The sequence below is a fragment of the Oncorhynchus tshawytscha genome, linkage group LG19 (genome assembly GCF_018296145.1).
Source record: "Oncorhynchus tshawytscha isolate Ot180627B linkage group LG19, Otsh_v2.0, whole genome shotgun sequence".
Taxonomy (NCBI): domain Eukaryota; kingdom Metazoa; phylum Chordata; class Actinopteri; order Salmoniformes; family Salmonidae; genus Oncorhynchus; species Oncorhynchus tshawytscha.
Genome location: NC_056447.1, coordinates 44,509,221 through 44,531,065, shown reverse-complemented (window position 1 = coordinate 44,531,065; position 21,845 = coordinate 44,509,221). Strand labels below are relative to the sequence as shown.

General features: G+C 41.0%; 1 pseudogene; it reads right to left on the bottom strand.

Annotated features, from left to right (window-relative positions):
* Positions 1–18,837: 18,837 nt before the first annotated feature.
* LOC112219141 overlaps positions 18,838–21,845 on the bottom strand; it is a 228,866-nt pseudogene continuing 225,858 nt past the window's right edge.

Here is a 21,845-nt window from a genome sequence, read left to right as displayed (position 1 = left end):
TCACTCCTGCATTGTCTTGGCTGTGTGCTTATGGGTCGTTGTCCTGTTGGAAGGTGAACCTTCGCCCCAGTCTGAGGTCCTTAGCGCTCTGGAGCAGGTTTTCATCAAGGATCTCTCTGTACCTTGATCTGTTCATCTTTGCCTCGATCCTGACTAGTCTCCCAGTCCCAACCCCTGAAAAATATCCCCACAGCATGATGCTGCCACCACCATGCTGCCAGGTTTCCTCCAGGTTTCTTCCAGACTAATCTTGTTTCTCATGGTCTGAGAGTCAGGTGTGACTTTCCAAATCATGTCCAATCAATTGAATTTACCACAGGTGGACTCCAAGTTCTAGAAACATCTCAAGGATTATCATTGGAAACAGGATGCACCTGAGCTCAATTTTGAGTCTCATAGCAAAGGGTCTGAATACTTAAGTAAATAAGGTATTTCTGTTTAAATGTTTTTATAAATTTGCAAACATTTCTAAAAACCTGTTTTTTGCGTCATCATTATGGGGTATTGTGTGTAGATTGCTGAGGATTTGTTTATTTAATCCATTTTAAAAAGTCTAGGGGTCTGAATAGTTTCCAAAGGCACTGTATGTAAGGATTTCATAATCCTTTCCCAAACTCGGTCCTCGGGGGCCCCAAGTGGTGCCCATTTTGGTTTTTACCCTAGTACTTCACAGCTGATTCAACTAATCATAAAGATTTGATATTTTGAATAAGCTGTATAGTGTTACTGCAAAACAAATCTTGCACCCCATGGGGTCCCGAGGAATGAGTTTAGGAAACATTACCATAACACCTTCATACCTGTACATAGACATCTACGTCTTACTCATTTTATTTTGCATTGCGAGAAGTATTTGTAGTGATATTTTATTGAATTCATGTGGTGTTGTCCTTTAAAAAATTGTTTTTTTTTATGTCTCTCTATGCATGCATCTGGATCATCATGATCTGCCAGAGGCTTCTCTTCCTAGTAATCCCTAGTAGAGTTGCAAAGTTCCAGAAATCCTGGTTGAAAGATTCCCAGAATCAAATTTTTTCTGGAACGCCTCGGAAGTTTGGGACTTTTGTTTTGTAGTTACAACTCTCCTGAAATGAACAGCTTTTTATGTGTCACAAAATGTTAGGCTTGGTCTTTGTAGACCTTGACTATACTATGACGGTTGTTTTGTTTTGGTTGCACATTTGCACCTTGAAACAGTATTTCTTGATATATATATATATATATATATATATATATATATATATATATATATATATAGATGATGGCACGGTATCCTTTGGACTATCAACTGGATGATAGAAGTGTTTACAGAATGGTTTGTAAAATTATTTAGCAAAAATGTGTACGTAACTAAATCATGGGAATGCATTTTGTTCACTTAATTTGTGCCTAAATTCAACAGTGGATCAAGAATTATTTATTTATATATAGATATATATATATTTCTAGATATATACACACACACACACAGTGGGGCAAAAAAAGTATTTAGTCAGCCACCAATTGTGCAAGTTCTCCTACTTAAAAAGATGAGAGGCCTGTAATTTTCATTATAGGTACACGTCAACTGTGACAGACAAAATAAGAAAAAAAATCCAGAATATCACATTGTAGGATTTTTTATGAATTTATTTGCAAATTATGGTGGAAAATAAGTATTTGGTCAATATCAAAAGTTTCTCAATACTTTGTTATATACCCTTTGTTGGCAATGACAGAGGTCAAACGTTTTCTGTAAGTCTTCACAAGGTTTTCACACTGTTGCTGGTATTTTGGCCCATTCCTCCATGCAGATCCTTTTTCACTAGAGGGCAGTAAGAGTACACTAGTCTCCAAGGGAACTTTCACTGTCTCAATTATTGAGGTTCAAATTCTCCCTCTTCATGATACACTATGCCCAGGTTAAACAGAACAACAATATTTTACAGTAGAGACTGTTGTATAGAGCACATCCCTGGTATGACCCGTTTTAAAGCCTATTACTGGCTGTTAAGCTTCTAGCAACAACGTATGTAACTGGTTTATGAGCATTCAGATTCAATATGATCGCTCTTTTTCAGCTATGAACCAACCTTTTTAAAGGCAATGTTTTTTTCCCGCATTCGCGGAGACCTCATTAACGGTAAACACTACATATGTCGGCTCAATCGGAAATTACCTTTAAATGTCAATTCCGCTATAATGCGAATCTCCTGCGGTCTAGCCTAATTTTGTGTTTTGTATGAGGAATGCTACAGCTCCTGACCTCTCACCGTTACAATGGCCTTCATCTAGTGAGACTGATTGATGGTTTGTCTATGTCTAACCAGGTCAACCAAGGTCATGGGAAGTCGAGGCATGTGTATGTCACCATCCGTCTGTAACTGTCAGCCATGCATGCCACCTCTGTAGCTTCTCTAAAGACTGGCAGCAAGGCCTTTCGAATTGTTTTAGGACTTTAGGTAAGAGAGCGAAAGGAGAGGCATATTCAGAGGGAGGTAGAGGTTTACTGAACGAAAATATAAACGCAACATGCAACAATTTCAAAGATTTTATTGAGTTAGTTCGAATAAGGAAATCAGTCAATTGAAATAAATGAAGTAGGTCTTAATCTATAGATTTTAATGACTGAGAATACAGATATGCATCTGTTGGTCACAGACCTTGAAAAAGAAAAGTAGGGGTGTGGATCAGAAAACCAGTCCAGTATCTGGTGTGACCACCATTTGCCTCATGCAATGCGACACATCCTTTGCATAGAGTTGATCAGGCTGTTGATTGTGGAATGTTGTCCCACTATACGAAGTTGCTGGATATTGGCGGGAACTGAAACGCTCTGTCGTACACATTGATCCAGAGAATCCCAAACATGCTCAGTGGGTGACGTCTGGTGAGTATGCAGGCCATGGAAGAACTGGGACATTTTCAGCTTCCAGGAATTGTGTACAGATCCTTGTGACATGGGGCCGTGCATTATCATGCTGGAACGTGAGGTGATGGCGGCAGATGAATGTTACGACAATGGGCCTCAGGATGTCGTCACAGTATCTGTGCATTCAAATTGAATAGATAAAATGCAATTATGTTCATTGTCCGTAGCTTATGCCTGCCCATATCATAACCCCACCACCACCATGGGGCACTCTGTTCACAACGTTGACATCAGCAAACCGGTTGCCCACACGCCATACATGTGGTCTGGTTGTGAGGCCGGTTGGACGTAATGTCAAATTCTCTAAAATGACGTTGAAGGTGGCTTATGGTAGAGAAATTAACATGCAACAGCTTTGGTGGACAAAGAGAGTCCACTGGGTCTCCGGCTATGAGTTCTGGTGAACTCACACACTGAGAAAAGTGCCAAGAAGAAGAGAGAAAAATATTTGCTTGTTTTCTCATTGTGTACAGAGACTGGGAATCAGAGCCAATCAACAGCTTATTAATAGTTTAACGCTGGATATCTGACTGCTGTGTTAAGCATAACAATATTTTGAGAAATATCTAATCAATATATTTACATAATTTGCACCTAGATTACCTAGTCCTGTTTGCATTTGCAGAGACTTATTCCGCCAATTCCCTCCTTGGGTACACCCAAACAGGTTATCAAATGTGTGATAACACAAAATATATACTGAGTTGTATTAGCTAGCATGATTAGTCTCTAACCTCGGTAAATTGCCTCTTCTTGCCACCATTGTTGGAGATAGCACCGGGTCCTAAGCGGGACAACTCCAGTGGTAGAACAGCGTGGTAATGCTGCTGGTATAAAGTGTTGCTGAGCCTCTTATCAGGCTGACCGGCCTCTCATTCTCTCTGCAGGACAATGAGCAGCTGAAGTGAGTCTTAATTGGTTCTGCACCAGTCAGTCGCTGAGGTGTGCATGTGAGATACAGTACCTGTTGGGGCTATAGCTAGTCTTGCACTATTTGCCAGACTCATGGCGCTCCAGTGACTGCGGGAAGAGACTAGGCTATAATATCTTGTGGTACTAAGGTATAGCTGTACCTCAAAGTCCCTGGGGGTTACAGTATTCACCCCCCCTGTGAGTGGGATTTAAAATGGCTTTATTTTTGTGAAGTGGAAGAAAAATTGTAACATTTATTTAAAAAAAATATGAACAAATTAAAATTATATCTTGATTAGATAAGTATTCAAACTACTGAGTCCATACATGTTAGTATCACCTTTTGGCATTGATTACAGTCTTTCTGGGTAAGTCTCCAAGAGCTTTCCACACCTGGATTATGCAACATTTGCACATTTTATTATTTTTCTAAATTCAAACTGTCAAATTGATCATTGCTAGAAAAAAAAGTGCAGGTCTTACCATCAGTTTTTTTCAAGCAGATTTAAGTCAAAACTAACTCGGCCAATCAGGAACATCCACTGTCTTAGTAAGCGACTCCAGTGTAGATTTGTCCCTGTGTTTTAGGTTATTGTCCTGTTCGAAGGTGAATTCATCTCCCAGTGTCTGGCCACCACTATGCTTGAAAATATGGAGTGGTAAGAACAAATTCTTATTTTCAATGACTGCCTTAACCTGTCCCTGTTCAGGGACAGAACGACAGGGATTTGAACTTGCAACCTTTCAGTTACTAGTCCAACACTCTAACCACTAGGCTACCCTGCCGCCCCAAATGTGAACCAGCAACAAAACAAACGTACAGCCTAGTAGGGCTCAAAAGCAACAATATAAAAACAAGATCCCACAAACAACAGGTGGGAAAAGGCTGCCTAAATATGATCCCCAATCAGAGACAACGATAGACAGCTGTCTCTGATTGGGAACCATACCAGGCCAACATAGAAATACAAAAACTAAACTACACAAATACAAAAACTAGACTACACATAGAAATAATAAACTAGAACACCCCCCAGTCACACCCTGACCTACTCCACCATAGAAAATAAAGGCTTGCTATGGTCAGGACGTGACATGGATTGGATTTGCCCCGAACATAACCTTTTGTCCTGAATACAAATGATTAATTGGTTTGCCACATTATTTGCAGTATTATTTTAATACCTTGTTGCAAACAGGATGCATATTTTTGAATATTTTTTTATTCTGTACAGGCTTCCTTTTCGTTATGTTAATTAGGTTAGTATTGTGGAGTAACTACAATGTTGATACATCCTCAGTTTTCTCCTATCACAGCCATTTAAACTGTAAATGTTTTAGTCAACAATCCCTGAGCGGTTGTCTACCTCTCCGGCAACTGAGTTAGGAAGGTTGCTTGTATCTTTGTAGTGACTGGGTGTATTGATACACCATCAAAAGTATAATTAATAACTTCATGTTCAAAGGGATATTTAATGTCTTTTTTTTAATATATATATATATATTTTAACCCATCTACCAATATTGAAAAATATATTTCACCTTTATTTAATCAGGTAGGACAGTTGAGAACAAGTTCTCATTTACAACTGCGACCTGGCCAATATGAAGCCAAGCAGTGCAACAAAAACAACAGTTACTCATGGGATAAACAAACGTACAGTCAATAACACAATAGAAAAGTCTATGTACAATGTGTGCAAATGTAGTAAGATTAGGGAGGTAAGGCAATTGAGGAGAAATAATTACAATTTAGCATTAACACTGGAGTGATAGATGTGCAGATGATGTGCAAGTAGAGATACTGGGGTGCAAAAAATAAATAATATGGAGATGAGGAAGTTGGATGTGCTATTTACAGATTGGCTGTGTTCAGGTACAGTGATCGGTAAGCTGCTTTCAGCCGATGCTTAAAGTTAGTGAGGGATATATATATAAGTATGTGTGAGGTATTGAAAAAAACTGGTATTTGTGGTTGAATCTGTGTTTGAAAGTCACTGCTCGACTGAGGGATCTTACAGATAATTGTGTGTGCAGGGTACAGAGATGAGGTAGTCTCATAAATAATGTTAAACACTATTATTGCACACAGTCGATGAACCTTATTATGTTACTTGTTAAGCCAATTATTATTATTTTTTTTCCTCCTTAACTTTTTTAGGTTTTCTATAACAAAGGTGTTGAATACTTATTGACTCAAGACATTTCAGATTTTCATTTTTTATTCATTTGTAAAAAATTTCATGAATTCCACTTTTATATTATGGGGTATTGTGTGTAGGCCAGTGAAAAAATATTGATTTAATCCATTTTAAATTCAGGTTGTAACACAACAAAAAGTCAAGGGGTTGGAATACTTTCTTAATCTTATCTAGTAGGCACTCTCTCTGTTACTGTATGTACCTTTTGGCTTGGATTGGGTTGAGTGACCATATTATGTAGTCACTGTGAGCACTGAACTGGTTCTCAGCAAAATAACTCACTTGGAAAATATAAGAAATATTCTCAGATTGCTGCTCCTATCTAGTTTGCATCTCTCCCTCCCTCCCGCTGCTACCTCCAATGGGGTAAAGCCAAGGAGTTAGGGCCTGAGGCTAAACGCCCTGTGCGACCCCCTCTGTGTGTGGGTTCCACTTGTCAGGTGATGGTGGATATCAGAATCCATAATTTAGCACATGATGCCTCCCAGAGGAGGCTGTGGTTCAAGAGCTGGTGACCCAAGTCTCCCAGCAGCACATCCACTGTCATGACGCCTTGAATAATCACATTTTCATGAATATTAAAGCTGCCCAGATATGAAATGCAGTCAGATCATTTTATTCTACCCTTAAAATCTACAACAACAAGGCAGATGTATCTCCATGCAGTCCAGACTCTCCCTGAAAACAAACCAATTTGCTCAATGAATTGTGTGAGTGGCTGGTGAACCATTACTTATGCACTGTAGGTTCACTGCATAATGTAAATTAACCAAAATCAATAGATCGAGGTTAATCTCATCTATGCTATATTTAAACCGTAAGAGCTAGTGGAGTGCGCTGGAGTCAAGGTGGTCTCACACCTCTGTGGTTGAAAGCCCCCAGCCCCAGTGCTTTTGAAGATAGCAGGATAGTCACCGCTGACATTTGGAGGTAGCGCTCTTCCAAGCGTAGGGGAATTGAATTTCAGATGGGCATCGCTCATAGCGCCATGGCCTGTGCTCAGTTTAGACATGTTGCAGCATGAATAATCAGTAAAGTGTAAAAGGAAATGGCTCAGACTCCCCAAACATCAGGTCCTGAAATCCTCCTTTAAGTGATTTTGACACAAAAATCCACTTTCCTCAGCGTTTCACCACTGTTAAAATCACATTCTCTTCACTCGGTTATATGAATTCAATTTACCGTTTCATTTCTATTGCTGTGTCAGTAATATGATTGTCATGTTCAATAAAATAATGCTGCTCATCCAAGGGATTCCTGGGGTACTGGAATAAAAGGCTGTGACAGAAGCTGTCCTCTTGGTCATTCTTTAACAGTTTAAAAGCTTATTTGAATATGTTTTCATACAAATGCTTGTTTACTATGAAGACTGGAGGAGCCACTTTGAACGGTTTACAAGCTGCCATGTCTGGAGGCCTTTATCGTGTGGCAAAGATATGCAAATGGTGTACACTGATATTGTTAAGTCAATATGAAGTCAAATTAATGAATGGGTTTTGTATTGCTATTTAGAACAACAGTGTAAACATCATATATATATATATATATATATATATGTATGATTTTTGCCATTCCATGAACAGTGCTATTTTTGAAAAGCAAAAAAAAATACAGAGATTGGTACTAACAGTAATAACATACTCAAAATAAAAATTGCAGTAAGCAACCCCTTGTTTCCAATTTTAAAATTCCCTGTGTCTTCAATTACTGTGAGTCATTAGATATTGATGGAATAAAGTACATTCAGTAATGATACTAATACTCCATACTTAGTGGTTATTAAAATCAAATCAAATTTATTTGTCACATACACATGGTTAGCAGATGTTAATGCGAGTGTAGCGAAACGCTTGTGCTTCTAGTTCTGACAATGCAGTAATAACCAACGAGTAATCTAACTAACAATTCCAAAACTACTACCTTATACACACAAATGTAAAGGGATAAAGAATATGTACATAAAGATATATGAATGAGTGATGGTACAGAGTGGCATAGGCAAGATGCAGTAGATGGTATCGAGTACAGTATATACGTATACATATGAGATGAATAATGTAGGGTATGTAAACATTATATTAAGTAGCATTGTTTAAAGTGGATAGTGATATATTTTACATCAATTCCCATCAATTCCCATTATGAAAGTGGCTGGAGTTGAGTCAGTGTGTTGGCAGCAGCCATTCAATGTTAGTGGTGGCTGTTTAACAGTCTGATGGCCTTGAGATAGAAGCTGTTTTTCAGTCTCTCGGTCCCAGCTTTGATGCACCTGTACTGACCTCGCCTTCTGGATGATAGCGGGGTGAACAGGCAGTGGCTCGGGTGGTTGTCCTTGATGATCTTTATGGCCTTCCTGTGACATGGGTGGTGTAGGTGTCCTGGAGGGCAGGTAGTTTGCCCCTGGTGATGCGTTGTGCAGACCTCACTACCCTCTGGAGAGCCTTACGGTTGTGGGCGGGGCAGTTGCCGTACCAGGCGGTGATACAGCCCGACAGGATGCTCTCGATTGTGCATCTGTAGAAGTTTGTGAGTGCTTTTGGTGACAAGCCAAACTTCAGCCTCCTGAGGTTGAAGAGGCGCTGCTGCGCCTTCTTCACGATGCTGTCTGTGTGGGTGGACCAATTCAGTTTGTCTGTGATGTGTACGCCGAGGAACTTACAACTTACTACCCTCTCCACTACTGTCCCATCGATGTGGATAGGGGGGTGTTCCCTCTGCTGTTTCCTGAAGTCCACAATCATCTCCTTAGTTTTGTTGATGTTGAGTGTGAGGTTATTTTCCTGACACCACACTCCGAGGGCCCTCACCCCCTCCCTGTAGGCCGTCTCGTTGTTGTTGGTAATCAAGCCTATCACTGTTGTGTCGTCCGCAAACTTGATGATTGAGTTGGAGGCGTGCGTGGCCACGCAGTCGTGGGTGAACAGGGAGTACAGGAGAGGGCTCAGAACGCACCCTTGTGGGGCCCCAGTGTTGAGGATCAGCGGGGTGGAGATGTTGTTACCTACCCTCACCACCTGGGGGCAGCCCGTCAGGAAGTCCAGTACCCAGTTGCACAGGGCGGGGTTGAGACCCAGGGTCTCGAGCTTGATGACGAGTTTGGAGGGTACTATGGTGTTAAATGCTGAGCTGTAGTCGATGAACAGCATTCTCACATAGGTAGGTCCTCTTGTCCAGATGGGTTAGGGCAGTGTACAGTGTGGTTGAGATTGCATCGTCTGTGGACCTATTTGGGCGGTAAGCAAATTGGAGTGGGTCTAGGTTGTCAGGTAGGGTGGAGGTGATATGGTCCTTGACTAGTCTCTCAAAGCACTTCATGATGACAGAAGTGAGTGCTACAGGACGGTAGTCGTTTAGCTCAGTTACCTTAGCTTTCTTGGGAACAGGAACAATGGTGGCCCTATGGAAGCATGTGGGAACAACGGACTGGGATAGGGATTGATTGAATATGTCCGTAAACACACCAGCCAGCTGGTCTGCGCATGCTCTGAGGGCGCGGCTGGGGATGCCGTCTGGGCCTGCAGCCTTGCGAGGGTTAACACGTTTAAATGTTTTACTCACCTCGGCTACCCACTGGACAAAAAAAGTAGCTACCCACTCGACAAAAAATAGTTGAATCAGCACTGTTTCCACTTTATTTCAACAAAACATATCTATGTGATGTTGAATCAATGTGGAAAACTGATTGGATTAACATCATCAACTTAAGGGCATTTAGTCTTTTTCCCACCAAACTTTTGACCTAAAGCCAATACATTGTTTGTTTGTTTAATTCACGTTGAATTCACGTTAGTGAAAATCAAAACTAGACGTTGAACTGATGTTAGTGCCCAGTGGTTAATGGATTTTACTTGGACTTTTCCCAGTTCAATTCCAAGAGGACCTCCTAACATGACCCATCTCCATTCATTATTTTCAAAGACGACCCTCCATAATAGACTTGATGGTTAGACCAATACGTAATCTCCCTTTTCCCAGGTCAAATCCAAAATGGGCCTCCTTGGTTGACCCATCTCTAGTCATCCTATTAGAAAGTATTGATGGTGAGACCCTAGCCATCTCCATTAGACCATCCTCAGGTGCACAATAACTCCGCAGGATGTCCCTGCTGATCTGTGTTCAATGGCCATTGAACTTATCACAGGCTCTTGAGGAAATCTGTATTGACCTGTGTTTCATGACGTACATTAGAGCCTACTGGCTTTATTCTACCATGGTGTCCTGTTCTGTCTGACCTTCCTGAAGGAGAGAAAAGGAACAAGAGAGTGAAGGTGAACTTCTGGAACTGACATATTTGAGCCAAAGTTCTCATTAATAGGACTTTGACAGCTCTTTAACAGTGTCAAAACAATGTTATACAATGAAGGAATAGGTGTGAAGGCAAGGGTTCATGGAAATATATTCATTGTAGGGCACCTGGAGCATAATAAACGTCATTAATGTCAATACAGGTATCTAATTATCTCTAATTTGCTCCATGAAGCCTTTGTCCAATTGCATGTACCTACACCAGCCATGTTATACCTAATTAAAGATCACAACCTTCTCTCACGGATAGTGACGTGTTATTGTCATTTATGTTTGAGAAATGGTTGTCACTTGTATTGTAGGGGAGATTAAGAACTCATTATAATTGATTTATAATAATAAAATAGTTATACTCATACATCTTCCATAAAGGATTATTTCACCATTTATCACAACTGCCAGCACAATAAAGGGGCCAAAAAAATGCTTCCTCTGCTACAGAAGAAGTTCAATAAGGCTTTTTGCCACTATGATTTGGTAACACTGCATTGAGTTTGAAATCCGTTTTACCTCAGTTGTACATGGCTCCAATACAGAGTAATTCAACAGCCAATCTCAATTACATTTCAGTTAATGCTTTCAGTAAAATGACAGGGCAGGGACACACCACATCTTTTTAAATCTCCTGAACCATCACCTGTGAAAGTAATTCTTTGCTGCAAGAATTTGGGAGATAGTGTCAACATGAAGCCAAATGATAACTCGTTAAAGTAGTCTACTGTACAACTGCTAAGTAGCTCAAGGACGATGTGCTACACTCACAGCCTGTTGTATTGGTGCTCTCATTCAAGAGAGACAAAGCATGCTGTAGAACCCGTCATAGGTGGAGAGGACATCATGGAGGGTGCTTCCATGTGGAATTTAGAATTCTGGAACCCCACAGCATTTTCGAGAATTGGCAATCTCATCCTCAAATATCAGTTTGTCAACAAGCTATAATGTGATGATAATACTGTGTTTTAATATCTAATAATACATACATCATTATCTTTAAATATTACATCATTAGGTTAACTTTACATGACAAATATATTAAAAGCTAATTTCTTGATAAATTATTGAGGATATGTATTCAAGGTTGTGGCTTATGGAGAGTATATAGATCTATTGAAGCTTAATTCAACATGCCTGGTAATACTGCCATTAATGTTATCGTTACAGTATTAAACTCTCAAAACATAGCAAGGCCTACTTTTTTTCCATTTTCATTTCCATTATCTTTCCAGACGAGGATGTCGCCTGCAGATAGTGAACTTTAATTTCTGTCCAAGGCTTCAAAAAACCTTTATCATCATGCAACTTTAAATATGCAAAAAGGAGTCCTCATCAGTTATCTCGCTAAACCAATATTATTGTCATTGTCAGTGAAAAGCGCTGGACATGGTGCTCTCTTGGTGCTAAAATGGATTGATAAAAAGCTTCAGCATGGCACGTATAGAGGCTTAGATATTGCCAGAAGCTTTAAGAAGAAAACAAAGGCCTGGCTTAACCTTTTCAAAATACAGCTTGTTAGTTATTATTCTGTGTTATTGGTTATCTTCTGACACAGAAACCTTTCCAGACTACATGATTCCTTTATATAGGACTTATATGACTCCTAGAGCAAATGTCCTTCTTTCCACCCATCTCCAGTGAGAACTCTGACTGAAGTCTCACTGCCGAACCAGCATCAGCCATGTCCGAGAGCAAAGTCTTGGTGCCATATCCAACTCTAGCTTTTCAAAATGGAAGATATCCATTTTAACAGGCCTAAAGAACACTCCTCCTGAGTAGAGTCAGCGGTAGAGGCAAATACTGGAGGCGTAGGGGACATAGATAGACCTCTAGTGTGCTAAATCATGCTGGTGATTTATGAACATTTGAACAACTTGGCCATGTTCTGTTATAATCTCCACCCGGCACAGCCAGAAGAGGACTGGCCACCCCTCATAGCCTGGTTCCTCTCTAGGTTTCTTCCTAGGTTTTGGCCTTTCTAGGGAGTTTTTCCTAGCCACTGTGCTTCTACACCTGCATTGCTTGCTGTTTGGGATTTTAGGCTGGGTTTCTGTACAGCACTTTGAGATATCAGATGATGTACGAAGGGCTATATAAATACATTTATATAGGGTGCAACAGGTCTGCACCTCAGGAGTAAATGTCAGTTGGCTTTTCATTCAGAGTTGGCTGATCATTCAGAGTATTTCTACCGCTCCTGCTGTCTCTAGAGAATTGAAAACAGCAGGTCTGGGACAGGTAGCACGTCTGGTGAACAGGTCAGGGTTCCATAGCAGCAGACAGAACAGTTGAAACTGGAGCAGCAGCACGACCAGGTGGACTGGGGACAGCAAGGAGACATTCAGGCCAGGTAGTCCTGAGGCATGGTCCTAGGGCTCAGGTCCTCTGAGAGAAAGAAAGAAAAATAGATCATTAGAGAGCATAATTAAATTCACAAAGGACACCAGATAAGACAGGAGAAAGACTCCAGATATAACAGACTGATCCTAGCCCCCCGAAACATAAACCATTGCAGCATCAATACTGGAGGCTGAGAGAGGAGGGGTCGGGAGACACTGTGGCCCCACCCGACGATACCCCGGACAGGGCCAAACTGGGGGGGCAACCCGGACAGGAAGATCGCATCAGTGACTCAACCCACTCAAGTGACGCACCCCTCCTAGGGATGGCATGGAAGAGCACCAGTAAGCCAGTGACTCAGCCCCTGTAATAGGGTTAGAGGCAGAGAATCCCAGTGGAGAGAGGGGAACCGACAAGGCAGAGACAGCAAGGGCAGTTTGTTGCTCCAGCGCCTTTCCGTTCACCTTCACATTCGTGGGCCAGACTACACTCAATCATAGGACCTACTGAAGAGACAGAGTCTGCGTCTCTCACATGGATAGGCAGACCATTCCATAAAATGGAGCTCTATAGGAGAAAGCCCTGCCTCCAGCTGTTTGCTTAGAAATTCTAGGGACAATAAGGAGGCCTGCGTCTTGTGACGGTAGCGTATGTGTAGGTATGTACGGCAGGACCAAATAAGAAAGATAAGTAGGAGCAAGCCCATGTAATGCTTTGCAGGTTAGCAGTAAAACCTTGCTCCGCTCTGCTTTGCTCACCACACTGTAGCACCATACACAATACAGTATTAATATCCCACAGCAAACACTCCTACTCATCTTGAGGAGTTAGACCACTTGTTAGGGGTCAAACATGACTTAAAGCGCCGGTTTCTCCCACAGCCTTTTATTACAATAAAGGACTGGTTGCTCCTGCTGCTTTGAGCCTTGTGGACCAGGAGCACAAACCACCACGCCAAGGTTAATTTAAAGTAAAAGAGACAAATTGTTCTGCTCCTAGCCTCCTACTGTACCATGTACAGTATGGTGGTGGTGTGACCTCAGTTGAAGGAGGGTTAATTCCCTGCGCTCCTCTACATACAGGAGCCACTCACTGTTTAAAATCTATTACAGGGCCAGAGGATATGCCTCTTGATAATCTTCAAATCAAATCAAATCAAAATCAAATCAAAATCAAAATCGAGTGTGGCTTAAAGCCTTTGGGGTGTAGGGGGGGGGCATTCTGAGGCAAGGTATGAGCTCCAAAGTGCTGGAGTGACCCTGGACGCTCTCCGATTAGCATAATTGCATTTCAAGCTGGTCAAGACCGTATCTAAGAGAGGAGCAATCAAACCGTCAAATGAGACATGGCGCGTCACTGACTGCCTCAAGATTTCATTACAGAGTAGGTAAAACCGACAAGGGACAATACCAGGCTAAAAACGATTGGAATATGTATGAACACATTAAAGAGTTGTTTCTTCAATGATTGGTTTTTATTCCCCTCTGCTCATTGTAACATTCAGAGTTTAGCAATGACTCATCTCTTTGTTATTGTTCTCAAGGTATTCTCACTTTAAGATTGGCTGTGGCACATTGGTGTAAGGTAATACTATTGTAGTTATACAATATTGTATTGTAATGCAACCCTCAGGGGACGAAGGAACAGTGAAGATAGACACAACATCGGTCAGCAATAACATACTAATAAGCAGCAGAAATGAACTGTCCTTGGGGGTTAGACATCATACTGACATATGGCTGACTGATGCTCCTATTATCTCAGGATATACCATTCTGTCAGAATTATTAAATCACTTCATGCATAAAATCTCACTGCGTATGATTTAATGTATTTGTCAGTGAGACAACACATCCTGAACAGACCATAAATTGTGGAAAAAAACTATTCTGAATGAAAGGTGGAGGCCTCTTTTTCTCTGTCTCGTCTCTCTCTCTCTGTCTTGCTGTCTCCGTCTCTCTGTCTTTGTCTCTCTCTCTCCAGTGACAGCAGAGCAGAAGGTGTTTTTCTAAAGATTATTTCCTGAGTCAGTTGGTTGTGTGCTTAAATAAGGGCATTTCTCACCAAGAGGACCCAAGTATCCTAGCAGCCTAAATAAGGGCATTTCTCACCAAGAGGACCAGAGTATGGTAGCAGCTACAGCATGCATGGTGTGTTGGCAAGGTAACGAAATATAAGATTATGTAGAGGCCAGCCTTTTCAGCTTTTTGTAAGCATGGTAAAGGCAAGTAATAACTCAACAGTTCAAAGGTGCTTAAAGTCGTCAGTCTGTAGTACAAACACTATGTTGGATATTCATGCTTCTTAGGTAATATAATGAAATATGGTAGAATCAACTCAAATGTATTTATTATTAAAAAGAAGCATTGGGACAAATTGCTATGCCATTGGTGTGCATACAGATACTTGTGTTTGCATGGATTTACAGGAATTTATGATCTTGGGACTGGAAATCTTACAGTATTCCATTTCAGACTATTTAAAGATGGTTCTCTGTTGAGTAATTATGCATATTTTATCATCACAGCTGTGTGTGTTGACTCAGTGTGAGGGCCGAAGACACCTGCAATGAGACTTTCTTCTATGAGCCAGTCTCATGCCTCATGCTGTTCCCATCGCAAAGTCAACAACAACCATTTAGCTACATTTGCTAAATTTGCTAGTAGAAGAGTTCATCAATCGGTTTTATGTAAATCTGGCTCCAAAATGCAGTCTATTGACGTCAAATTATGAGTTCAAACAAATATGTCATGTAGGGACTGAACGTGGATCTGGGGTTTCAGAAGAAAGACTATAATAATAATAAAACATAGCCTACGCTCTTAGAAAAAAGGGTTCTTTGACTGTCCCCATAGGAGAACTCTAGAGAAAGGGTTCTACCTGGAACCAAAAAGGGTTCTTCAACAGGTTCTCCTATAAGGACAGATGAAGAATCCTTTTAGGTTAAAGATAGCACCTTTTTTTCTATGAGTGTACTCACAAGCAGTGGAAGATCTCTCTTGGCAGTAAACACTTTCATTATGTCAGCACAACAGCATTGTAACATTAAAGGTTAATTAAAGGTACTCTCCGCAATTTGACATTTGACTTCCTACCTACAGCAGCCAACAACAATGACATAATTCAAATCTGTCAATACACAATTTGTTGATGTTGATGTTGTCTGTAAGTAGGAAGTCGCTCCTTTGTTTATGATGATGTCATCTTGTTGAGTGTACCTTTAAGATTTACTGGTATGTTGGAAATGAAACAAAAACGAACACAAATTTATACAAAATTTCAGGTTGTTGTTGTTATTAATGCATGTCACAGGATACACTTAAACACTATGAACTTCCTCTCGAATTGCACTAAGTATGTACATAATGGTGCCGGAGCAGATGGCTGCCATTTTATGGGTTCCTAACCAATTGTGCTATTTTTTTGTGTTTTTTCGCATTGTTTGTAACTTATTTTGTACATAATGTTGCTGCTACCGTCTCTTATGACCCAAAAGAGCTTCTGGAACAGCGATTACTGACCTCGAACTGGACAAAGATTTTTTCTTTAATGAGTCCAACGTGAAGGATATACTGCTTCTCCGAGACCAGGCCCAAATTACCGTCATTAGTGTGAAGGAAAGAGGGAAATACAGGAGGCGGAGATCGGGGTGCTTTGTGAGACTTCGTCGGCGAGTGGGTAACCCTCCTCTACCATCCATTCTATTGGCCAACATGCAATCACTGGATAAAAAACTGAATGATCACCATTCGAGACTATCCTACCAACGGGACATTAAAACTGTAATATCTTATGTTTCCAGAGTCGTGGCTAAACGACAACACGGATAATATACAGTTGGCTGGGTTTTCCGTGAATTGGCAGGACAGAACAGCTACGTCTGGTAAGACGAGGGGTGGGGGTGTGTGTCTATTTGTCAATAACAGCTGGTTCGCGATGTCTAATATTAAGGAAGTCTTGAGGTATTGCTCGCCTAAGGTAGAGTATCTCATGATAAGCTGTGTACACACTATCTACCAAGATAGTTTTCATCTATACTTCTCATAGCTGTCTATTTACCACCACAAACCGATGCTGGCACTAAGACCGCACTCAAAGAGCTGTATTAGGCCATAAGAAAACAAGAAAATGCTCATCCAGAAGCGGTGCCCTTAGTGGCCGTGGACTTTAATGCAGGCAAACTTAAATCAGTTTTACCTAACTTCTACCAGCATGTCACATGTACAACCAAAGGAAAAAATCTCACCTTTATTCCACACACAGAAGTGCATACAAAGCTCTCCCTCGCCCTCCATTTGGCAAATCTGACCATAATTCTATCCTCCTGATTCCTGCTTACAAGCAAAAATGAAAGCAGGAATTACAAGTGACTCGCTCAATACGGAGGTGGTCAGATGACGAGGATGCTACGCTACAGGACTGTTTTGCTAGCACAGACTGGAATATGTTCTGGGATTCATCCAATGACATTGAGGAGTGTACCACCGCAGTCACTGGCTTCATCAATAAGTGCATATGACGATGTCATCCCCACAGTGACCATACGTACATATCCCAACCAGAAGCAACAGGCAACATCCACACTGAGCTGAAGGCTAGAGCTGCTGCTTTCAAGGAGCGGGAAACTAATCCAGACGCTTATAAGAAATCCCGCTATGCCATCAGACGACCCATCAAACAGGAAAAGAGTCAGTACAGGACTAAGATTGAATCCTACTACACTGGCTCTGACACTCGTCTGATGTGGCAGGGTGTGGTAGACTATTACGGACTACAAAGGGAAACCCAACCGCAAGCTGCCCAGTGACGCAAGCCTCCCAGATGAGCTAAATGCCTTTTATGCTCACTTCGAGAAAAGCAAAACTGATGCATGCATGAGAGAACCAGCTATTCCGGACGGCTGTGTGATCATGCTCTCCGTAGCTGATGTGGTCAAGACCTTTAAACAGGTCAACATTCACAAGGCCACAGGGAACACCTATATGAGAATGCTGTTCATTGACAACAGCTCAGCGTTCAACACCATAGTGTCCACAAAGCTCATCACTAAGCTAAGGACCCTGGGACTAAACACCTCCCTCTGCAACTGGATCCTGGAATTCCTGACGGGCCGCCCCCAGGTGGTAAGGGTAGGCACCAACACATCTGCCACGCTAATCCTCAACACAGGACAACAGTCCATGCTAGGTAAAGCTCCGCCTTATCTCAGTTCACTGGTCACGATGGCAACACCCATCCGTAGCACGCGCTCCAGCAGGTGTATCTCACTGATCATCCCTAAAGCCAACACCTCATTTGGCCGCCTTTCGTTCCAGTTCTCTGCTGCCTGTGACTGGAACGAATTGCAAAAATCGCTGAAGTTGGAGACTTTTATCTCCCTCACCAACTTCAAACATCTGCTATCTGAGCAGCTAACCGATCGCTGCAGCTGTACATAGTCTATCGGTAAATAGCCCACCCATTTTTACCTACCTCATCCCCATACTGTTTTTATTTATTTACTTTTCTGCTCTTTTGCACACCAATATCTCTACCTGTACATGACCATCTGATCATTTATCACTCCAGTGTTAATCTGCAAAATTGTAATCATTCGCCTACCTCCTCATGCCTTTTGCACACAATGTATATAGAATCTCTTTTTTTTTCTTTTTTTCTCTTTTTTTTCTACTGTGTTATTGACTTGTTAATTGTTTACTCCATGTGTAACTATGTGTTGTCTGTTCACACTGCTATGCTTTATCTTGGCCAGGTCGCAGTTGCAAATGAGAACTTGTTCTCAACTAGCCTACCTGGTTAAATAAAGGTGAAATAAAATTTTAAAAAATAAAAAAACACGGGGGCCCCTCAGGGGTGCATGATTAGTCCCCTCCTGTACTCCCTGTTCACCCATGACTGCATGGCCAAGCACAACTCAAACACTATCTTTAAGTTTGCTGACGACACAACAGTGTTAGGCCTGATCACCGACAATGATGAGACAGCCTATAGGGAGTAGGTCAGAGACCTAGCACAAGACAAAGGAATTGATTGTGGACTACAGGAATAGGAAGGCCGAACACGCCCCCATTCACATCAACGGGGCTGTAGTGGAGTAGGTCGAGAGTTTCAAGTTCCTTGGTGTCCATATCACCAACAAAATATCATGGTCCAAAGACACCAAGACTCTCGTGGTGTGGGCACGACAACATATTTTTCCTTTCAGGAGACTTAAAAGATTTGGCTATGAATGGACTATGACATGTTCACATGTATGACAGAAATAGAGAAAGTGTGTAGGTAGGTACAGTATATATATGGCCATGAGTAAGCCTCTCCTCAGTCTTCCTCCACCTCTGTTGTGTCCACGTGCCAGTTCAGCAGGGGTCTCTGCTCTGGAGGGAGGGACGGCTAGATCCTCTGCACCGATTTGGCGGCCAGATGATGTGGGAGGCATGGCCGTGGACTAACCCTAGACACCTATGGAGAGGAGGATAGGAATAGAGTGAGGAAAGGAGAGAGATGAGGAGAAAGGAGGAGAGAGAGAAGGACAAGGAGGAGAGGAGCCTGGTCAAATAATTATCATACTATCGCTCATTAAATTATCATTAGAATCAAGGGGCAGTTCTATGGCATTAATAACATGGCTGTCGAAGGCTTGATGGACAAAACATGTACATTGTGACTAGTGTTGGCCATCTTTTTCAAGTAAAAAATAACATGGTAACTGGGGGCGAGGCGTCTGATAATACTACAAATGTTTCAAGAAAATGTTTCTATTAATAACAGTGTTTTATTTTTAGGTTAGGTTATTCTCTTAGTTGTGTTGTCACGACAGCAGTTAAATAGACTTTGATTTGAATAAAGAAATAGTAGCAGCAGCATATATGATCAGTCAAAAAAGTTAAATGCAGATAGTTAAATAGTTAACCAAATAGCTACACGGACTAACTATTTAGTAGTAGAGGTCGACCGATTAATCAGAATGGCCGATTAATTGGGGCCGATTTCAAGTTTTCATAACAATCGGACATTGGTATTTTTGGGCACCGATTTTGTCGATTATTTTTTTTATTCGTATTTTTTTTATACCTTTATTTAACTAGGCACGTCAGTTAAGAAAACATTCTTATTTTCAATGATGGCCTAGGAACGGTGGGTTAACTGCCTTGTTCAGGGGCAGAACGACAGATTTTCACCTTGTCAGCTCGGGGATCCAATCTTGCAACCTTACAGTTAACTAGTCCAATGCTATAACCACCTGCCTCTCTTTGCACTACACAAGGAGACTGCCTGTTACACGAATGCAGTAGAAGCCAAGGTAAGTTGCTAGCTAGCATTAAACTTATCTTATAAAAAACAATCAATCAATCATAATCACTAGTTATAACTACACATGGTTGATGATATTACTAGTTTATCTAGCGTGTCCTGTGTTGCAAATAATCGATGCAACGCTGGGGGATGATTAAACAAAAGCGCATTTGCAAAAAAGCACAAACGTTGGACTACTGTACCTAACCATGAACACCAATGACTTTCTTAAAATCAATACACAGAAGTATATATTTTTAAACCTGCATATTTAGTTAAATGAAATCCAGGTTAGCAGGCAATATTAACCAGGTGAAATTGTGTCACTTCTCTTGCGTTCATTGCACGCAGAGTCAAGGTATATGCAACAGTTTAGGCAGCCTGGCTCATTGCGAACAAATTTGCCAGAATTTTACGTAATTATGACATAACTTCTTATGGCTGCAGGGGCAGTATTGAGTAGCTTGGATGAAAGGTGCCCATATCAAACGGCCTGCTCCTCAGTCAAGGGGCAGTATTGAGTAGCTTGGATGAAAGGTGCCCATATCAAACGGCCTGCTCCTTAGTCATAGTTGCTAATATTTGCATATTATTATTAGTATTGAATAGAACACACTCTGAAGTTTCTAAAACTGTTTGAATTATGTCTGTGAGTATAACAGAACTAATATAGCAGGCAAAAACCTGAGAAATTCCACTCCCTTTTTTTTCTGGGGGTGGCAGATTTTCAACCAAGGTCTCATTGAAATTACAGCGAGATATGGATGAGTTTCACTTCCTACGCCTTCCACTAGATGTCAGCAGTCAATAGAACTTTGTCTGATGACTCTAATGTGAAGGGGGGTCGATTGACACAGGAAATAGTCACCACAGCCATGAGTGGACCATGCTTTCACCAGGCGCGTTCACAGGGGAAGGACTTGCGTTCCACCGCTCATCTGAAGTAATTCTAATTCTCTGGTTGGAACGTTATTCAAGATATATGTAAACCACATTTTAAAGATTGATTCAGTACATCGTTTGACATGTTTCTATTGACTGTTACGGAACTTTTGGACATTTCGTCACGTTATAGTGGACGCGCTTTGTGACTTTGGAATTGTTTACCAAACGTGCTAACCAAAGTAGCTGATTGGACATAAATAACAGACATTTTTGAACAAATCAAGCATTTATTGTGGACCTAGGATTTCTATATCTATAATTCCATGTGTATAACTTGTATTATCATCTACATTTATGATGAGTATTTCTGTTGAAACGATGTGGCTATGAAAAATCACTTGATGTTTTTGGAACTAGTGAATCTAACGCGCCAATGTAAACTAAGATTTTTTTATATAAATATTAACTTTATCAAACAAAACATGCATGTATTGTGTAAGATTAAGTCCTATGAGTGTCATTTTATGAAGATAATTCAAGGTTAGTGATTCATTTTATCTTTATTTATGCTTTTTGTGAATGCTATAATTTGGTGGAAAATGGCTGTGCTTATTGTGGTTTGGTGGAGACCTAACGTAATTGTTTGTAGTGCTTTCGCTGAAAAGCCTATTTGAAATCGGACACTTTGGTGGGATTAACAACGAGAATAGCTTTAAAATGATATAAGACACATGTATGTTTTAGGAATTGTAATTATGAGATTTCTGTGGTTTGAATTTGGCGCCCTCTATTTTCACTGGTAGTTGTCATATCGATCCCGTTACCGAGATTGCAGCCATAACAAGATAGCATTGAATGTTGTGCAATGTAACAAGAATATTTAGATTTAGGGATGCCCCCTGTTAGATAAAATACCGAACGGTTCTGTATTTCACTGAAAAAATAAACGTTTTCGAAATGATAGTTTCCGGATTCAACCATAACATTTCCAAGATGGCGTAGCA